General features: G+C 42.9%; 1 long non-coding RNA gene across 1 annotated transcript; it reads left to right on the top strand.

The window, feature by feature from the left end:
• The first annotated feature begins 13,347 nt into the window (after window positions 1-13,347).
• Window positions 13,348-15,325, top strand: LOC133371543 (uncharacterized). The gene is made up of 3 exons (XR_009759336.1): window positions 13,348-13,417; window positions 14,412-14,532; window positions 15,012-15,325. It is a non-coding gene; the product is annotated as an uncharacterized LOC133371543 (long non-coding RNA).
• Window positions 15,326-16,121: the final 796 nt, after the last annotated feature.

Raw genomic sequence — 16,121 nt, 5'->3', positions numbered from 1 at the left:
GTGAAAGAGAATTTGAGTCATGCACAGGAGAAGCAAAGTTACTGGTATGACAGAACAGCCAGAGAACGTGTGTATGATGTGGGAGATATGGTTATGGCGTTCATACCCAGGAAACTTGACAAATTACAGGCTAACTGGGAAGGACCATATACCATCAGAGAAAGGCTTGACACAGTGACATATGTAATCACCACAGACCAATTAAACAAAAGCAAAGTGGTTCATGTAAATATGTTAAAGCCTTACCATACCAGGGATGCAAAGGTGTTGCAAGTTACCTTATTCCCTGAGGGAAGTGGGCCTGAACTTCCAGATTTGGTACAGGAAAGCAAAGACAAAGGAGGGGTAGATCAAGTGGAATGGTCAGAGGAGGTGAAGGAGGAAGTAAAAGAAGAGATTCTGAGAGTTTTGAAAACCTATAGGAATCTCTTTAGCAACAAACCTGGCCGAACCAGTATAGTTATACATTCCATTGATACTGGAGATCATGCCCCAATCAGATCTGTTCCGTACCGTGTGAATGGGAAAGTTTTGAATGAGATCAAAAAGGAGGTGGAAGAGATGCTGGAATTAGGAGTGATCAGGGAATCCATCAGTCCCTGGGCCTCAAGTATTGTCCTGGTTCCGAAAAAAGATGGAACGACAAGGTTTTGCATTGATTATCGGCTAATCAATAAAATTACTGTCCCAGATGCGTATCCTATGCCTAGGGTAGACGCAATGTTAGAGTTATTGGGGGCAGCAACCATTATCTGTACACTAGATCTCTGTAAAGGATTTTGGCAACAGTATTGGAGGCCTTAAGAAAAGCAGGCCTCACAATAAAAGCTAAGAAATGCCAGTTTGGACTAAAGGAAGTAATCTATTTAGGACATAAGGTGGGGAGTGGGAAAATCACCCCCTTATGGAGCAAGGTGGAGGCAATACAAGCGTGGCCGATCCCCTTAACCAAAAAACAAGTAAGGGCATTTCTGGGTGTGGCTGGATTTTATAGGAAGTTTGTGAGAAATTTTGGGGAAATAGCAACCCCCTTGCATGAATTAACAAAGAAGAAGTGTTCTGAGCGTGTGGTATGGACGGATGAATGTCAGAAGGCTTTTGATCTACTGAAGCAAGCCTTGTGCCAAGGACCCATATTAATAGCACCAGACTATGAGAAACCATTCATCGTGGCTACAGATGCGTCGGACCTGGCGCTGGGAGTCGTCTTGCTGCAGGAGAGAGAAGGCACCAGACATCCAGTGGCGTACCTGAGTCGCAAGCTGACGCCGAGGGAGAAAAACTATTCGTCGGTCCAGAAGGAGTGCCTAGCGGTCGTGTGGGGATTGAACAAGTTGCGCCCATATGTGTGGGGACGAAGATTCACAGTGATTACGGATCATCGGGCCTTGTTATGGTTGCAGACTATGAAAAACCATAACACTATGCTGCAGAGGTGGTCCTGGGCCCTACAGGACTATCAAGTGGACTTCCAGTTCATCAAAGGCAAGGACAATGTACTGGCCGATGGACTTTCCAGGCAAGTGGCTGGGACTGCAGTGACGTGACCAGACAGAGGAACAAAGAAAGACACTTTCCCCATAGAGACTTTTATTTGTTAACGCGACGTATAAATCCTGGAACAGGAATAATACTCTGCTGTTGTTTAAGGGGGGGAAATGTGATGTTCCTATATTAATGTATATATGGTAAGTGTTGTTGTTTTAGAAGATACATGGTAAGTGGAGTGAAAGAGGGGGAGTGAATGGGCAGTAGAATGCGAGATGATTGGCTGAGTGTTTAAAATGGCTGAATGTATAAAAGGAAGAGTGAGAGTGGAATCTGGGGGGGAGAAGAGAAAGAGTGGATTGCTTGGTGGGGTTTAGAGAGTTGTTTACCAGGAGGGAGGTGGAGTTCGGATTAGTATTGAGTAAAACCATATGCTTATGTGCCTTAAGAAGAAATCTTGTTAATCTTGTTAGCTTTGTTATCTTTAATAAATACTTAATTTGGTTTACCAAAGGCCTGATCCTTGGCTGGGGTTTCACAGACCAGAAGGGAGGGTAAGGTAATGACCAAGGCTGAAGGGGAACTGTAACAAATGGTGGCAGCGGTGAAGAGAATAACAATACCAGTATTCAGAGTCTCTGGGAATACTAGTATTGGGACGTTACTGGTGGTTGCCTAGCAGGGGGATCTGTTGAGATCTGTGCTAGAGCGGATAGGTAAACCATAAGAGAGTGCGGTCCGGACTGGTGGAGTCCCTGGTGGTGCCTAGAGACAGGCAGTAACCACGCGCAGGTAGGAACCTGACAGGGAGAGCCAGGGAGGGACACCTCACACTCCTCCCTTTTTTTCTTTTGTCAAAATATCCATTCATATGGTCTGAACATAACATAAGATACCCCCTGCTAGTTCAGTAGCTGGGGCATAGTACGTTTTACCCACCTTTGAGAACTACCTTTTATTATAAACAACCATCATAGAAATAGGATTAGGTACCTTTCAGATCCTTAAGCCGTTAAGAACTCACCCTACCATCACCACCATTTTGGTTCTCATTTGATGTTGAGCAGGGCCTGGCTTGTTCAGAGGCAATGCACGCTGTTTCTAAAGTCCCACGTGAAATGCATCCCAGAATGCCCTGTGACTGTACAAAAGTCCCTATGTTTCTGAAAAGGTCTCTTAGTTTGCACTTCCTCTCTCTAGTTCTGGGGCTTTTCTTGGCAAAGTTGCCCCCAAAATCTGGAGCCATCCCTGCACTGAGATCTGTGTCGGAGGCCTTGTTTGTATGACCATCTAGAATGTTAATTCAGCTGGTGATCATGAATGACAAGGACTTTTCTGTGGTGGCCCCAGATTGTGGAATTCCCTCTCCAGAAAAGTGTGCATGACTCCACAGTGCAAGCTTTCACGCAGGTTTTAAAGATCCATCTTTTTCAAACTGCCTTTTCCTATGGAAAGAAGGCAACTCTGTCAGCAACTAGAAAAAAAAAAGCTACATCAGTTTGTTGCTTGTCTTTAGTTGGCCTATATTTTAAGATTTGCTTTAAATAATTGTTAATGATTCTATCTTTGTGAAATTCAGATTATTTGCATGAATAATGTTATTTATGCTGTTTTTGTGAGTTGCCTTCAGTGGGCTACGCTTAAATTGATTTTAGAAATAAAAATGTATTCTTTGAAATATAACCTTCCATCATTTGCCAGTGTAGTGGAATGCTCTAATATAAGGACGGAGAACCTTTTCAGCCCAAGGGTCAAATTGCCTTCTAAACAAACTTCCAAGGGGCCAAATGCCAGTGGTGCATGGGGCCAGAAATGGGGCCAGAGATAAAAGTGTGCGGAGCACCAAATGTAATGTTTACCTTTCTATAATTTTAGCTTCTACACACACTCCTCTTTGTCCTCCATCTGGAGGATAAGGCTTATCAGTAGCTGCTAGCTATGATGGCTCTGCTCTGTCTCCATAGTCAGAGGTGGTAAGCTTCCAAATACCAGTTGCTGGAAACTACAGGAGGGGAGACTACTCTTGCACTCAGGTCCTGTTTGTTGGCCGCTGTGAGAACAGGATGCTGGACAGGATGGGACATTGGCCTGATCCAGATGGCTCTTCTTATGTTCTTATAGACAAGCAGGAAGCATTGACAGAGTTCAAGGACACATTCCACACAGGCAAAAAACACTCAGTTAAGGTGTGAAGCAGGAGCAGTGAGAGGTATGGCCTGGGGAGAGTTCTGGGAGCAAGACAGAGAGGCCCAGGAGGCTGCATTTGGCCCCCAGATCTGACGTTCTCCGATCCTGCTGTAATACTTCAATTCAGTATGGTAGCCACCAGACTGCATTCAAAGTCTAGCAATACGCCTGATGGATGATGAAGCTTATACATCCGTATTTTGTGGCAGAGCCAGAGTGGCATGTAGCCAGGGCTTTAATTATTTCTTAGCTCCTTATCTGGGGAGTAAGTCATTTTGGCAATTACAGTAAACTATCTCCAAGGATTGTTGTGCAGATGAACTGGGTAACAACAGCACTGTGCTTTGCATATTACAAATGAAATATAACTGATTATTAATCATAAATGAGTCTCTTAAATGCACAGCTAATTTTAAACACAAGGGCAATTGCATTATAATTGTATATTGGTTTTAATACCCTGTTGAACCACGACTGTAATGAGAAAGTAGGACAAGTTGCAAAGTTGGTATCCAGGTTGCCTACCGTGTTTTGCTCACCTTAAAATATTTTCAGTTGGGGGGGCAAAGGGGAAACCATCTTCTCCAGTCATTTCCAAAGTTACTATGAGATGCACTTCAGATCAAATTTAGAATGACTATTTTTGAAATTAACATTGTCAATGCATATTTTGAATCATGGTCATTCTCTTGGGTGCTTTGCAAGAGTGATCTATGACAGGGACTAATATAAACCTCTCATGAATAGAGATTATTGATTAAAGTTGCATTTGATCAGCTGACTGGTGAATTTTCTGAGAAGACACATAGCAGAACAATGACTTTTGCAGCACAGTCTTTTTCACCTTACTCACTTTCTTTTACAGAAGCATGGTGTGGCTGCATCTGATTAATATAATTAAGCACTAGCAAATTTGCCTCAATGCCCATCACACAGCCATTCCCCCCCCGATATGATTTTCTCCCCCCAGGGGATTTGGGTTTGGCCAATACATCTTATGACACATGTCAACATTCAGCTCATCATGTTCTGGTTCAATCCACATTTTGAAAGCTTTCCAGAAAATGGTGAATTGCAGCCTTGTCGATGCATGACAGAGTGCTCACACGTACTCTGCACTGAAATCTCCTGGAAAAAGAAACCTGGGATGATACTACTGTGCCATACTTACAGAAAGAGGGCCAATACAGCACTGATCCAGCATTCTTGATCACGTGTTTGTACCACACTGATCTCCCTGCCACCTCATCCATCCCCCTCCTGGTAAGCATCAGCAACTCAACTGTCTGGAGTGCTGCCACACCACCATGACATTCACTACTGATTATTTAGGAGAAACCAAACTCACAAACATAGGAAGATGCAATATACTGAGTAAGGTCTTTGGTCCATCTAGCTCAGTATTTTGCAGTTCTCCAGGATTTCAGACTGGGTTCTCTCCCGCCTTATCTGGAGATCCTGGAGAGTAAAATAGGGGCTTTCTGCATGCAAAGTGGATGCTCTACAACTGAGCTAAAGCCCTTCCTTGTTACTCCTCACTAAATGTTTCTTTTAAGATACAGTTCTATAATCCACCTGTGATGTTCACCCCTGTGCCTCTCTGGGAGTCTACCTCCTGATATCCCATACTTGGGTCAGGAAATCCCTCATGGGATGTCTGCCTCAGCTTGTGTCAGGTATACTCTGAACCACAAGCTTCAGCCCACCACCTTTCTCCTCCAAAGGTGACTACTGGTGTACACTGATAGCAGGATTGGTATAGGTATAGGTACAGGTATGGAATTGGACCCTGTTGTGGTAGCATATGTGACCAAGCTGACACACAGGATTTTGAATAAACAAAATAAACTTTATTAATTACAAGATGTTAAACGTTATAAATAGTGTTATTATAGTCCCTATCTACCCTACCTACTCTACCCCTCTAATCCTAATAAAATCCTCCCTCAACATCCTCCCAATCCTATCCCTCCAAAACACATACCCTAACTCTTCTAATCCCTGTCTCCCCCAACTGACAAAACAAACCATTTTTCTATTCAAAACTCACTCAGAACTCTCACTCACCCCCCACCTGACAGTCTTACATCATCCATACCTCCTAGCATTCCATTAACTATTTCATAACAGAACACATTTTAAAACAAGGTTAAACAGATGGTTTCATCACAACATCCTATTGGTTCAGCATAGGCAAGGTGCTAAATTCAAGGATGGGTGGTGGTGTTCCATTGCCCTAGACTCAACAGATGTCGTTTGTAAGTAGTGATCTTTGATGAATTCACTCTGAATTCCGACATGAACTGGACTGACCCAGATCCCTTGGACTAGTGTGGATTTGAGCTCACTTGTCTGCTGTTGTTTGCACTTCTTGAATCAAAATATGTTTAAAAATGCATATTTCAAGAAAAAAAATCTGTCTGTCTATCCCTCTATCAATCTAAATTTTCATGCAGATCTTTAAAAAGTGCAGTATTCACAGATCAATGCAGAAATGGAATGGAACAGTCTTACAGGAGAAACTGACACAGACTGGAAATGGGCTGATTTATCTATATTTGGTTGTAAGCTGGGAATGCCCTTCCAAAGTGTTGAAAAGGGCACTTTGGAACAAACGGTGTCAGAGATGGAGGGACCATACTCAGAAAAACAGTTCAGCCCATCCAGAGCACTATGCTGGGTGAATTACTGACTGCCCACTTGATACACAATGGAAGTTAATTATGCCTTCATGGAGAATGTCAGATGAGACCGCTACTAGTGCAGTGTTTCTGGAGAAAAATAATGCTGAGAAAATGTCAGTGCTCATTATAAGGCTAAAACATTCACCAAGATCACTTGGCAGAGCATCAAACTCTAGCTAGCAGAATTTAGAAAGGCCTTTGAGATAGTTTTGACACTTGATAATACAGGGCTAGGCAATTCTTCTTAAGCCAGTGCTGACTTTATTGTTACTAACTTTTGCTCAAGAAGCTTCGGGGCTGGTGGACCAGTTGATTTTTCACACAACTCATGCAGTTTAATTACCTATATGCCTTTTCTCTGGCTATCAAACCTCATTATATTTTATATTACCTTTCTTGCACTTTAATGGTGAGGAGGGGGGATGTGAATAAATGTCTGTGCACAAACCACTTTTGGGATGGAGCATGCAGCAAATGAGGACTCAGGGTCCTAGGATGATTTCCTGTCTGCAATATTGAATGCCAGATGCAAAGAATAAACAAAATTGAGAAACAGTCTGTAGAAAGGGCTACAATGATAGCACGCATGCCAAGCATACAGAATAATACTAACCATGCCTCCCACAATGTATGATTGCTATCGAGGTGAACAGATAAAAAGCTAACAACAACATAGCAGGGTATTTACACCAATGTTACTTCCCAGAGGCTACCACACCACCAGAATAATGAATGACACCAGACTCTGTACTACTTCTAAAAGGGATACAGCTTAGGGTTTTTGCAAATTTCAAGAAAGGCTCTGAGTGGAAATGAATGAAAACATTTATGGTGTGGTTGTTAACCACTGTCAAAGGCACTGCATCTCAGGACCAGGGCCAGGCTACTTTTGGCCTTTGAGGCCCCTAACCATAATAAATGCAACCATGAAAAGATATGACAACACATGAAAACAAAATAAGTCACACAAAAAAGAAAACAAAAAGAGTGAGGCACAATGTGAACGCTTTTTTTATTTAGCAGATGCTGGCCCTTTTCTGTGCAAATGCATTAATTATTGAGGAAAATCTTGCTTTCATGTATGTGTCACCATTGATGTTAAGCATATCATAAAATCTGTATAAGTTAACAAAAAAAACTTATCTTTTACCAAATCTCATCTCATTTGCTTAAATTTTCAGCTCTAAGCTGGGAGAGTGTGTCACAATTTGATCCGATGCACATAAAAACAAGACATGGAACTTATGAAATGCTAAAAATTAAGTGTCTAAATCTGAGGCCCTTTTTGAGCTTGAAACATGGGCCAAATGGACCTCCCCCCCAAAAGGCCATACTCAGGGCTGTGGTGGGGTGCTAGGTTCCCCATCCCTAAAACCTTTTACACGATCACTAGCTTTGCTGGAGACACTCTCCCTAACAGTCCCATTTTGTGCCCCTAAACTTCTGTGTGCATTGGTGCTGACTTGCTCTTTTAAACTCTGATGCAGGGCTGGGGAGTCTCAGGTCTCTGGGGACAAATGCAGTCCTCAATGCCTCTCTATTTGGCCCTCAAGACTGTCTGCAGGCCACCCTCTCTCCAGTAGCGTAGTGGCAAATTTAGAAGTGCAGAGTCCCTTCATGTTAGTCACACCCATGCCCCCTCCCCCTTTTTTGCTGCTGAGCTGAGTCTGAGATTCTTGTTCCCTTCTTCCACAACAACAGATGTCTCTAGTAGCCAATGAGTATGAAAGGGAGGAGTGTTAGCTACTGAAAAGAGGCTTCTCAGTGGCTGACTTGCTTCTTTTAACTCTGTTCAGCTGCAATCACCAGGAAATTATAAGGAAGCCTCTTAGAAGAGTCTGCCTTTCATGCTGATTGGCTCACAGGATGCTGGAGACTTAGGGGCCCTGCTGGGACCACTCCTTCTCTTTCAAGGCTGTGATGTATTGTTGGTTTCAGTTTTGCAGTTTTTAGACATTTTGATTTTTGTTTTCACTGTAGATGATTGGCATTTTTGTTGTAAATGATTTGCTGTGTGCCGTCATAGGCTCCTCTTGGAGAAGGGTGGTATATAAACATCTATCTGTGTGAGTTTCTGAAAGATCTGCTCCCTGCATTTCTGGCTGATTTCCACCTGGCCTGGAAGGGCGGGGCCCTGTCTCTCTCCAGCTACAAAAGCAGCAACTGCTGAAGGGGCCAGAGACCATCTACCTGTGTGAGTTTCTGCAAGACCTGCTCCCTGCATTTCTGGCTGATTTCCACCTGGCCTGGAAGGGCGGGGCCCTGTCTCTCTCCAGCTACAAAAGCAGCAACTGCTGAAGGGGCCAGAGACCATCTACCTGTGTGAGTTTCTGCAAGACCTGCTCCCTGCATTTCTGGCTGATTTCCACCTGGCCTGGAGGGGTGGGGCCCTGTCTCTCTCCAGCTACAAAAGCAGCAACTGCTGAAGGGGCCAGAGACCATCTACCTGTGTGAGTTTCTGCAAGACCTGCTCCCTGCATTTCTGGCTGATTTCCACCTGGCCTGGAGGGGTGGGGCCCTGTCTCTCTCCAGCTACAAAAACAGCAACTGCTGAAGGGGCCAGAGACCGTGTGTGTGTGTATGTGCGCGTGAACCTGCTGCTTGGGATGTCTATAGACTACTGGGGTTAGTTGTTTTTTAGTTGTTTTTGGGGTCAAGATTTAATTTTGGAGATTCATTTTTGCTGTTATTTGGACTACAGCATATTTTTGTTAGACACTGTTGTGAAGTGTGTGGGGATTGCTTAATTGTATATTTATTGAGATGTTTTCATTAGTTTGTTTATTATTATTGTTTGGCTACTTATATACTGTGTATATTTATATTTCTTTGTTGTATTATTTCTCTGTTGTACACCGCCCAGAGAGCTATGCTAGTCGGGCGGTATAGAAATTTAACAAATAAATAAATAAATAAATAAACATTAATCATCATCATCATCATTATCAGGACAGAGTTCTACAAGAATGATCCCCATATTGCCAGGACAATGGTTCCCATATAGCTGGGAAGGGGCCATAGCTCAGTAGAAGAGAGTCTGCCTTGCATGCACAAGGTCCCAGGTTCATTCTCTCACATGTCCAGGTAGGACTGGGAGAGAACTCTGTCTGAAACCCTAGAGAGCCGCTGCCTGTCAGTGTTGGCAATACTGAGCTAGTTCAACCAATGGTCTGACTCAGTCGAAGGCAGTTTCCTGTGTTCCTACCACTCTTCTCCACCTCCTTTGGATGGGAGCCAAGAGGAGCTTCCAAGAACTACTTGGTTCCCTTGGAAACACAACTGCACTTAGATATTGCTTTCTAACCACTGTTTCCCTAAAGCAAAACAAGACTTTTCTTATTTTATTAAAAATGGTTGACATTTCGGTTCAGGCTAAAGCAATAAATCAAAATCCAAAAAAAAAGAACAACACCACTCCACATACACCATATTTCACAAAATTACTGCTATTTGGTATTATTATTAGTTTTGCTCCACATCTTATGCCATGCCTCTTGAGGTGCGCTAAAAGTCAGGATGGCAGGAAGACAAAGCAACCCAAAATCAAGTGTGTCAAAACATTTGCACGCTGAAGAAAATGAAATGGAAGGTTACATCCAAATTATCCCCTTTCTGTTCTGTAGCCAAGCTGTGCTTTTGCTGAGCCCAGGGGTGTTGAGCCCAGCCTCTCTCCTGAGGTTCAAGGAAGGGAAAAGCATGAGTTGCAGGCACCTCAGCCGTCAGCGGGCATGGACGATCCAGCTGTTGTTGAGTCTAGCCCAGACCTTGAGGAAGAGAGCGAGATAGCTGCCCTGCCAGTTCCCACAGATGGCCCTGCCCCTCAGTGGGACAGCACTCAGCCATCAAGCACCCCCATGGAGCCATTAGGGGAGGATTCCGAAAGAGCAGTAACTCCTCCTGTGCCAAGCAGTATCCTAGAAACACCTGACGCTTCCCAGCCCTCTGCTTCCCCGCCTGCAGATGACCCTGTTCTGTCAGATGAGCCCGTGGAGGCTCGCCCCCCTTCACCGCACTCACAACGTAGGGAGAAGTGGACAGGGCAGAGGGCGTGTGTGCGAAGGAGTGAGAGGTTACGCTCCAAGTCCTCTCCTATTTAAGACTGCTGTGCTGTGAATGGGGCATTGAGTCAACTTTCATCACACGTTGCAGAGCATGTCTAGACGGTAGTTAGGGACTTGTAGTGAGTTGGCATAGGATTTTTTCTATGAGGCGCTCAGCCTTTGATGTATCCATTACGTTAATAAAGCAAGAGTTCTTTGCACCCTCGTCTCCGACTCGTGTTTCCCGCTCTGAAACGGACAGCTCTCCCCTTTCACACATACTATTAAGGTATCCAGTACAATCACAAACAGTGGTGTTTTGTGTATAAATAGGCTGGATGTTCCTTGCCTATATATTACAAAACAGAGTACAAAGCCTGAGCAGCTGATGTGCAAGATGAGAGAATGAGTTCTGTTGTCACTCTCCTTTACAATCGGTTTATGAGGTCCAGTAGCTCATATATGGGTAGAGTCTGGAAGCAATGGGAAACAGCCTGCTGGAGTCTTGGCACACATGGTGCACAGCTCAGTAGCAGAGCATCTCTTTTGTATGCAGAAGGTCCCGGGTTCAATCCCCAGCATCAGTGGGTAGAACTGGTAACGCCCCCTTTCTGAAAACCTGGAGGACCTCTGGCAGTCAGTGTAGACACTACTGAGTTAGAGGGACCAATGGTTTGACTTGGTCTAAAGCAGTTCCTTATGTTCCTATGTGTGACTGTTGTCCTGCATGTCCCAGTTTCTCCTATAGACTGAGTAGGGGAAGGGGAAATGATGACTGATCTCATATCCTGCTGAGAATGCAATTAGAATGTTTTGTTCTTTTCAGTATCTTCTTAGGAAGCAGCCTTATAGTGAGTCTGGCCACTGGTCTATCTAGCCCACTACTGTCAACACTGGCTGGCAGTGGCTCTCCAGAGTTTCAAGACAGGAGCGTGCATTGAGAAGTGGCCAACTGTAGTTCAGCTGATTGAAGATGGGGCAGGTGTCCACACAGATCTTAGCACTTCCTGACAGTTGCCACCCTGTGCTCAATGGAAAAAAGAGAGCTTCAAATGTAAGCTGTCTGTGGGATCCCAGATAGAAAGGTAAAAGAAAAATGCTCTTAAATTAATACCTGGTCTTAGGGCCTAGGGGAGAGCAAGCAGTAGAAGATGCTTAAAACACCGAATATTGTTTTCCATACAATCCTGATAGCAAATTGCAGAACATGGCTTTATAACAAGACTGTAATTCAAATATCCTCTATCATATACACACTAATTTATAAAGCGAACATTTAGATCCTCCTTCACAGAAAGGATTATTGAGGCTCCAGGCAGGCATTAAAAGAACTTTTCAAAATAACAAGACTGGCCCATGGGTGAAATATTTATTTGCTGACAACTACAGCATCATCAATATGCTTATTCTACAGGTTTTTCACTAAGTGTTAAATCTCAGTCAACCAACATATTCCCTCTCACCCCCACTTAACCTCTGCCGTACCACACAGGTATTTATTGGTGCAAATGTTACTGTGCTGCAATGCAAGACAGTTAGATTTGTGTTGTTGTTTAATCTATGGAATCAGTATTGTTTTTGCTTGTTTTTCCCTCCTAACGAAGGTTAATCAAAGATCTAGGACAGAAATTTGCAGCTCAGAGAGCTTAAAAGAACAGGAAATTCTGGCATTATTTTTGAGGGACACTAATAGAAAAAGGGAAGATTTATTACAGATCTTCCTTAACAAGTACCCTGACTGTTGTGGTTATCCCATACTGATAAACAGGGCCAGTGCCCTTATTTTTTGTGCTATTATGGATTGGGGGTTGAGATAGATGATTTCTTTGGGTCCCCTTCAAGCTTGTGATCTTGTATCTGGAAGTTGGAGTCTGTAAAGGAGGAAACCTGCTCCACTGGTCTGACCAGGTTCCTTTGTTAATCTCATAGTTTAGCCAAGTCATGGAATCATAGAATCATAGAATGGTAGAGTTGGAAGGGGCCTATACGGACATCAATTCCAACCCTGTGTTCAATACAGAAATCAAAGTCAAAGCATTCCCAACAGATGGCTGTCCAGCTGCCTCTTGAATGCCTCCAGTGTTGGAGAGCCCACTACCTCTCTAGATAATTGTTTCCATTGTTGTATGGCTCTAACAGTTAGGAAGTTTTTCCTGATGTCCAGTCGAAATCTGGCTTCCTGCAACTTGAGCCCATTATTCCGTGTCCTGCACTCTGGGATGATCGAGAAGAGATCTCGGCCCTCCTCTGTGTGACAACCTTTCATGTACTTGAAGAGTGCTATCATATCTCCCCTCAGTCTTCTCTTCTCCAAGCTAAGTCAGCCTTAGTGAGCGAATGGGTTTTTTAAGTGGTCAGTCTGCATATCTAAAAGGATGTAGCTAAGAGATATCCTGTTGCTACTGGAACTCTTTTTAGGGGAGAGGCCCCCCTCCCCCCATCCTGGAGCCAGAGAGATGCTTGTGTCTTTTAGTCTCATCATGGGGTAAAACTGGGCAGACACACAGAGAGGCCTCACTATAAGCCTGATGGAAAAGCATGCTCAACTAGACTGTTAATGCTGAGAACCCCTCCAGCTTGTGAAAATGAGTAAATAAAAATCATATATCCTATAATACACCATAGTCTCCGCTGACCTTTTTTCCCAAGAAACCAAACCCTGGGTAAGTGCAGAAACCCCTGGAAGTCTCACACCACTCAGAGATTGGGGTGGTGTGCAAGAGTACTCTAGAGGAAAATTAATTTTGTTAACAACTCTCCTTCTGCAATAAATAGTGAAACTTTCTCCATATAACTTGACAGTAAAATCTCCCCCCAAATCCTGGATATGCTTTACTATACTGAGAGATTTCCCATATCTCCTTTAATAACATTTAATAACCTTACTGAATAGATGTCTTCCTGGTGTAAGAACTAACTCTGATTGAAAATTTATTTACTTTGTCTAGAATAATACTAGCCGAACGCTGAACTCGGGAATAAAGCAGCAGTAACAAAGATTAGCAAAGGGGAGAAAAGGTACCTTATACTGATATACAAAGGACCAAAGTAGACATTTGCTAGATGCTGCATGTAGCATGTGATCTTGTGCTTTCCCCCCTAAGTTACAGTTATATGAGGGTGGTTATTATTATAATTTATATTTATTAGTCACATTTTTGCACTAAAGTGTCTGCAAGTGACATAGCCAATAAAAATAGAAGGAATAAAGACATTAAAGTAAAAACAGCAATAAACAAACTATAATACTCATCTAAAATATATTTCAAGGAACAAATCCTACCCACCCCACTTAAACAATGAGTACAAAATAGGCCACCGACTTAACTAACCACCCTCCCAACCAAAACCTGAAGGCCTGGGTAAACAAAAATGTGTTTTCCCTGGTATCTTGAAATAGACAATAATGGCACCAGGCATGCTTCCTTGGGAAGGGCATTCCATTCCATAACCTGGGGGCCATTACTGAAAAGGTCTGTTCTTGTGTTGCCACCCTCTGCACCTCCCTCAAAGAGAGCGCACAAGGAAGGGTCTCACTTTATGAATGCTGTGTCTCAGTTGGTTCATGTAGGGAGAGGCAGTCCTTGAGGTATTAAGATCCTGAGGCACATAATCCTTTATAGCAGCACTCTGCTATAAAACCAGCACTCTGGATTGACATTTCTGCAGAGCTTGGAAAAGTTACTTTTTTGAACTACAACTCCCATCAGCCCCAGCCAGCATGGCCACTGGATTGGGCTGATGGGAGTTGTAGTTCAAAAAAGTAACTTTTCCAAGCTCTGCATTTCGGTATGTTATTTTCACTGAAATATGCATTTGTAGGCACATTTTGCCCTAATATATGCATTTTTGCACACAGTACTTGGTGGGAAAACTGCTTTTCAAAATTCAGAAAAGTGTGAATTTCAACATGCGATTACTGTGCCTCGGTTTGTGTATTGTTTTAGAAAGTGTGAATTAGGCAGGTTCACGTTTAAATGCAAACTGAATCTAATTTCTCCCCCATCCTTAGTCATGATGGATGAGGCTGATGGGAGTTAGAGTACAACAGCATCTGGAGGGCTACAGTTTCCCCTATCTCTGCCTTAAGGCCTACACCACAAGGAGGAGGAAGAGGAGGAGGATTCAAGAAGGTATTTTAGCACTGCTCATTTTCCCATTGTTTTGTGTGTATATATATATATATATATATAAAAGAAATCCAGTTACCAATGGGATTGGACTAATTAAAATGCCATATTATCTTATCCACACATGTATAGCAGACTGACAAAAGAAAAAGCGGAGGAAGCCATTCTCCTAAATTTCAAACCCAATACAAATGTATTATACATCAGTTGTGCAAATGAAATAACAATGTTAATCTTTGTAGAAACATTTGCAATATGGGTGGTTGTTTGTTTTTTTTCCCCTTTGTTTGAGGCAATTGCCTTTTCCACTCCTTTTTATTAGATCATGCAAATGAAATAAACACCACTTTGCCTTCAGAGTTAAAAGCAAACAGACCCACATTTTATTTCAATGCATTTTTAGTATTGGGCTGATGAGCTTTATTCAGTCACTAGTGATTTGGCTTGGAGTGTTGTTGACTTGCCTAGTTTCTTTCTTTCAGTATAACTAACTACATTGCTGCACACATTCCTGAGAGGCTCTGCAACCCAGAACTACAACAAACACCACCACCACCCCATTTTTCCAACCCCATTTGGAAGAGGGAGATGTTGAAGTGATTGGGTAGATCATGTGTTTGTGTGTATTATTGATACTGGGAGTAGTAGGTATTGCATGTAGGTGTATAACAGAATTTGGGTGTGATGTGTCTGTGTCAGTGAAGTGAGTGTTGTATATCGTGAGTCAAGATGTGCCTTGGCAAGAGAGAGGCTGAAGAGGGAACTCTGACTCTTAAGATGTTTTCAAAATGTGCTGCTATGTTTATGCTTTTTGGGGGGAGGGTGTACTGTTTTATATTGCATTGCATTACATTTTCATTGTTTGTTATATATATTTATTGCATTGGTTATTTTGTAAACTGTTAACAGACTATCAATATTAAATGGTATATATATGAAATGAAATAAGTAGGGGAGTCTGATCCTCAGAGTTACTCTCCATCACAAAGTGCCTTCAAAACACTCTCAGCTCTCTTTTTCTACTCTGCCCCTTCCAAATGTCAAATTTCCATTTCGAAGAGCTGGGGGTGGGGTGGGGAGGAAGATCTTTAACTGGTGACAACTATGGAGGGATCAGATGTCCTAAGAGCCTGCCTACATGTTAGATTCATCATAGAACATAGGAAACCATTGAGTCAGACCATTGGTCCATCTAGCTCAGTATGGTCTACATTCATTGGCAGCAGCTCTCCAGGATTTCAGACCAGGGTTTGCCCCAGCCCTACCTGCAGAAGCGGGGAATTGAACCTTGGACATTCTGTATGCAAGGCAGATGTTCTGCCACTGAACTATGTCCCTTCAATCATATTAAAAGTAGTTACGTATAAACCAGACTCTGGGTGTGGAAATTCCTGATTGTCCCCCAGAAACAGGCAGGGAAGGCTGAAAGGAATTGTTAACAAGCATAAAGGGTAAGTGTGAGCTGTTAGTAGTGCTAGGGGAGGAATTCAAGTTTGCATGTATAGGCAAATCTACCTAAAGATGCATTTTGTATGCATATTTTACATACAATACGTATTTTTATGTGCACTTTTTTGCACAATGGAAATGCA

Source organism: Rhineura floridana, chromosome 16, assembly GCF_030035675.1.
Source record: "Rhineura floridana isolate rRhiFlo1 chromosome 16, rRhiFlo1.hap2, whole genome shotgun sequence".
Taxonomy (NCBI): Eukaryota; Metazoa; Chordata; class Lepidosauria; order Squamata; family Rhineuridae; genus Rhineura; species Rhineura floridana.
This window is presented reverse-complemented; position numbering and strand designations above follow the sequence as displayed.